Genomic DNA, 5991 nt, shown 5'->3' on the forward strand with positions numbered 1-5991 from the left:
ATTATACAACTATTTCAATTTAAAATTTTTACTATTCAAATCTCAACTCAAAATCCAAACTTTCAAACAAACACAGCCTAATGGAAGACTGCTATGGTTTAAAATTGTAAGTATTTTCACTGTTCAAGTTTCTACTTATGATTTTTGTATATATAATTTTATTTTCCTTTGCATCTCTTTTTTCTAACCCCAGTGTTTAATTTCAATTTATAATTTTTATGGTTATTTGTTTATTAAGATTGTACATTTATTTGATTACTTTTTTTTTTCTTACTTCTGCTTGGAATATATGAAGATTATAAAATGAATTCACATGAAAAATGATGAAAGTAGCAAGGGTGTAGATGACAAAAGTATGGTGGATCTTATAGTTGCGTCCGAGTTCAATGGTGAAATTCAATTACTGATTGTGAATAGACGAACACGCTTAATGAATATTATTTTCTCTAACATCATTAAGAAGTGGGATGAAGTTAGTTTGATGTTAGTAAAATTGTATTACAAAATGTCATTTCAGACATTGCCTATTTATTTATAGAATGATGACGATGTTGCAAATATGTGTCGAATACATTTCATGTTGAAGATGACTATTTGTAGCATAATAACTACAACTATAACGATAACGCTTGGAAGTCACAAACAAAGATTGGTTATTTCATGATGAACAAACTACACATTAAAAATATTGAATTTTATATTTTATAACTTTTATTGATTTTTTATGTAGGAAAAACAACAAGACGAGCATTGAATTTGGTGTTCAAAAAAATAACAAATGAAACAAATACAATTTAAGGATTGCTTTACTGCATCACGGATGTTGGACAATCATTTGACAATGCTGATGAGTTTAAAAAGCCTTTGAAGAACTTTTGCAATCCAAAAGTCATTAAGTATCAAAGTAATGACAAGAAAAAAATCATTGTTGTTTGTAGTGAAAGTTATTGCAAATGAAGGATATAAGCTTTATTCCATGTAGATCAATTATATTCTATCCGAACATGCATATTGGACCATACTTAGGGGTTGGACAATCTACAGGATCGTGGACATCCAAAGTCCAACTTTAATTGGGTATCTAATATTGTAAATGAGAAACTGAGGAATAATACAAATTACAAGCTATGTGAAGTAATAAAAGACATCCAAAGAGAGTTTGGTGTTAAATTACCGTACTATAATGTTTTGTCTGTTTTTATTGATTTTTTGGTTTTGCCACCGTATTTGAATGCAACCGAACGTAAACTTCAACGAGGAACTCATATTCACCAAATTAAGAGAAAAATCATCAATATTACAACGTCATTTTCATGCCAAATATAAATGTATATGTAAATATACATATTGTTATTATATAAATATATATGTTGTTTATAAATATTAGTCAAGTATAAATGTAAATATATATGTAAATAAATATCTAATCATAAAAGTTATTTATAAGTATTGTATATATAAGTATATATATAATGTATACGTGAATGTTTATGTACGTAAATTCAAGAAAAATTCTCGACAATATAATGTCATTTTTCATGCCAAGTGTGCTTTCACAATTCCAAAATCTACTTCCATCGCCACCTTTCACGTGGGCACAAGAAAAAAACTATTTTGAACATGTAGTATTGGTTAAGCACGATAAGGGAGTGAAATTGCTTTAAATTATGGCACGCGGAAGGTTGTATCTACAATAGAAGGTAGTTATACTTATACAAACTCAAAGTTGTACCTATATAGCTGCACTTGGCTTTTCGAAATGTTGTACATGTACTTGAAAAATACATATTTTTTTGCGGAAACACAGCAGAAACATGTTGTGTTTCCAACAATACGGGTATTTTCTTGGCTAAAATTTGTCGTTTTCAACGGAAACATAACATGTTTTGATAGCTCGAAATCGCATGCATTTTATATTCATATTATATGCGATATTTGATTGATTTTGATTGGATTCTATCTAATTTCTATGCATATTGTTTGTTTCTGACAAGCAGGACAAAAAAAGCATAATTGGTGAATTCAGAAAAAAATAAAGAAAAAATCAGCATTAGACAATCAAGTTACCCTATTTACATGAGAATTTAAATGAAGGCCCAAAAGCCCAATTGCTACAAAAATTAGGGCAAAATTAAATAAAAAGAAATGGGAGTCACACTAGAAAGCAATAAGGACGGCTAGAAGGTACAGGAGCAGAAGACTGACAGATTCATAGATCGTGCAGGAGCAAATCGACAGAGAAAATTTCCTTTTAGACTATGAATTTATCTTTTCTTATTGTTCTTTCTTATTTGATTGTAGAGTATATATTTTTCTGGTTCGAGGGATGCTAATATTTTGGTTCTTGTGTTTTGGAGATTTTTGACTTTCTTTATAAAAGTTCTTCTTGATTATCAATATTTATTTAATCCAGAGAATAATGTTTGTAATTGTTAGATTGATTGGATATTTTGGTACCAATAATTAAATTGGTTTGATAATCTAAAGTCAATTAATGTATGATATCCGTAATTATATTCGCACTTGAATAGGTGACAACCGGGTTGAATAGTTCATTTAATTTCCAAGGGTTAAACAATCAAATCTAATTGCTTCTCTTAGGGTAGTAATTATTTTGAATTGGGATTTCTAAATTAGAATGCGATTAGACAATATTTCCTATGGACATACCTAAATTTATTAGCTTAATTAGAGATAGTTAACGTCCGTACCTTAACTACCTACACTGTAAGGAAAAATTGGTTGTCAGTGTTTGTTGATAATTATAACCAATTTATTGATAGTCCAATAACAATTAACTTTATTGAATTGATGATGAAAATACAAGTATCATAACTGCATCATCCATTGAGTGAGACATCCCCTTAATAGCTAGTTCTTCGTTAATTTAATTGCTTTGTTATTTTATCTTCATTAGAAAATAAAAGAAAATTGTTCCATGTATTTTCTGCATTAGAACTTGAAAGAGTGAATCACACAATTCATGTGGAGACAATCCATTCCCCTATATTACATTAAATTGTGATCATAAAATAGGTCAAATATTTGATTAACCATGCGACCGGTTATGTTTCCGCGAGTTACTGGAAACATGTTGTGTTTTCTCTGAACACAACAAGTTTTAAGACTATATATCTGTAAATTTTTTTAGCTGATAATATCATATTTTTAAGAGATAACATTATAACTTTTAGTGGATTTGATGACAAATGTCTCGATTATTTAAGATAATTTTCCGATGCACTGCTAAACCAAATTCAAACTCAAGTGAAAACCCCAAATAATTTAGGGTAAATATTTAATTAACGAGAATAAAATGTTTACAACATATACAATGGTGAATACTGCACCACCAGTGCACACAATTTGACCCTACTAAAAAGACTTGACCGCATTCAGAATACATTTCGTAATAATTACCTGATAATCATTAACAACCATTTATTCTATTTTCTTTTGATTAATTTTTTCTTTCATAGATTTTTTACAAACACAACACAATATGTATTCAACAAACATACACACAAACTAATACCTTGTGATAATATTTTGAATATTTTCAATATAAATTAACCAAACAAAATACCTACGTATAAGAAATATGAATATATAGAATACAATAAATAAGTAAGTAATACTACAAAATAAAATTAAAATTAGAAATAACATAAAATTTAAAACACACACTTACTTTTGACGGGGAGCCATTGTGGGCGGGGCGGGTGGATGGCGAGGTGGTGACAGCAGTTGCGGTGGCGGTTGTGGTCGAACAAACACCGTTAGGGCAAGAGAGTGTCGCACACAAGTTAAAGATTTTGAATATGCTTGATAATTTTGTAAGTTGGTGTTTTGTAGACGAATAAAAATGAAATTTTGGAGTTAAAAAAATTATAAATATGTATAAAGAAAGTTTTGGGAAAAGAAAATAAGATGAGAGTTTTAGAAAAGTTTTTTTATAATCTAAGTATTTATCTTCAATTAATCATTTTTTTTGTTAGAAATTAGAAAAAATTTTATTCTAATTTGGAAGATAAGAGGATTTAATCTTTTGTGTGTTTTTTATTATAAGTTGAGTCACACTCTTATTTTTTTTTTCATTTATCAGTATTATTTTACGATCAATATCATTATTCAAAATTTAGAAATTATGAGTTTATTTACTCAATTTATTTTTGAATGACACGATTCTTCACAAATATTATAAAAAAATATAATATAGTATATACTCCCTCCGTCAACTAGTAAACTTTTTGTTTGACTTTTGCATGCAGATTAAAGTAAATTAGTATTTTATAAATATATAGCGTAATAAAGTAGTGTATTATCCATTTTACCATTAACATTAAAGTAAAAGTAGTGTAAAAAAAAATAAAAGTATTTTGATATTTAGTGAAAAAGTAAATGAAAAGTTTTAACTTGGACAAACTACCAGAGTAAACTAGAAAGTTTACTCTTGGATGGAAAAAATAATATTTATACTCCATTCACTTATAAAAAGTAAGCAATTCAATACAATGATATTTTTTACTATATTATTGACACTTTTCATATCTAACATTAAAAAGATACATTCATAAAAAAAATATATAAAAAAGAAACATATTATATTATTATTATTATTTATTTTTTTATCTTTTTTTTTTTTCAAATTAAACACATTTCCATTATTCGCAAATAGAAATGTGTTTCTTTCTTTCAAACTTATCTAAAGAAAAAATGCCTAGTAGAATAGTCTAAGGTTTCCGTTTATGATTTATTTATTTTTTTGCTGATTTTTTTATATAATTAATTAAAGTTTAGATTTAATTTATATATTATACTAAAATCAAATTTTTAGAATTTTTATAATAGATAGATTAAAAATTTTAATTTATTTTTATATACTTTTTTTAAAAAAATTAAATCCTTAGGAAAAAATATATTTACTTTAACAATACATTATTTTTATAGTTTTGACAGTTTTAAAATATTTTTTTAATTTTATTACATTATAATATTTTTTTTAGAAATCTTATATATATATAATTTCATTAAAAAATAATTAATTTTTACTTTTAATTTTATTTTTTGAACGTATGGACATATAATTTTTTAAACTAATTCAGACAAATTCTTCAGGCATCATATTTAGACAACTTAAAAAATTTTATTTATTTGTTATTTATTTTCATGTTGCTAGTCTCATTGGATTGTTTTCCAACTAATTTATCTTGAGTTTTCTTTTTCTATAACTTTATCTTGATTTTTTTTTTTATAACGTTATCTTGAGTTTCTTTTATATGTATATATACATCCGTTTATATTTTCTATAATTGTATCATTACTAGCAAGTACAATATGTATATTTTGTGGCATTTTAGTGAGAATTTATACAATATGTTCAACATGCCTTGTAACTACATAGGGTTATCAAAAAAAATTAAGAATGTAATTGTATTATTATAACAATAATGTGTGTTAAAAAGTGAACAAAAACCTAACATCATATGCTCTTTTTGTTCACTAGTAAATAGTAATGTAGAATTGGATCAAATATTTATGATTAATATATATATCTCCTTTTTTTAATGTAATTTAATATGTCTTGATATTTTTAATATTTTTCAACCGTAAAGTTTAACAATCATCCACATTTTAGAGTATGAACAAGAAGGCCAAAATTCAATATCTACATATCGCAATGTTGTTCTCGCGAATCGCAAAGTCACTTAAAGTCGAGTCGGCTACTAACATGAAGTTCTTCAATGAACTCTAGCTTGATTTATTAAAGTAGTGCTAGATAGATTAGAAAAGGGACGAAAAAGTTGAATAATTAAAGGATGAGCGCTAAGACATATGTGATATAATAAACTTAATCTAGCTAGACGATGCAAAAATGGTTATTTTTGCATAAATGATACTAACTTCATTTTGGTTTTCTCCATCGTTCATCTCAAGCTTTCACAAACACATAATAAATTTATTATAACTTAATAAGTACTCAAACATATG

Source organism: Andrographis paniculata, unplaced genomic scaffold (genome assembly GCF_009805555.1).
Source record: "Andrographis paniculata isolate CXL003 unplaced genomic scaffold, ASM980555v1 Contig54END, whole genome shotgun sequence".
NCBI lineage: Eukaryota > Viridiplantae > Streptophyta > Magnoliopsida > Lamiales > Acanthaceae > Andrographis > Andrographis paniculata.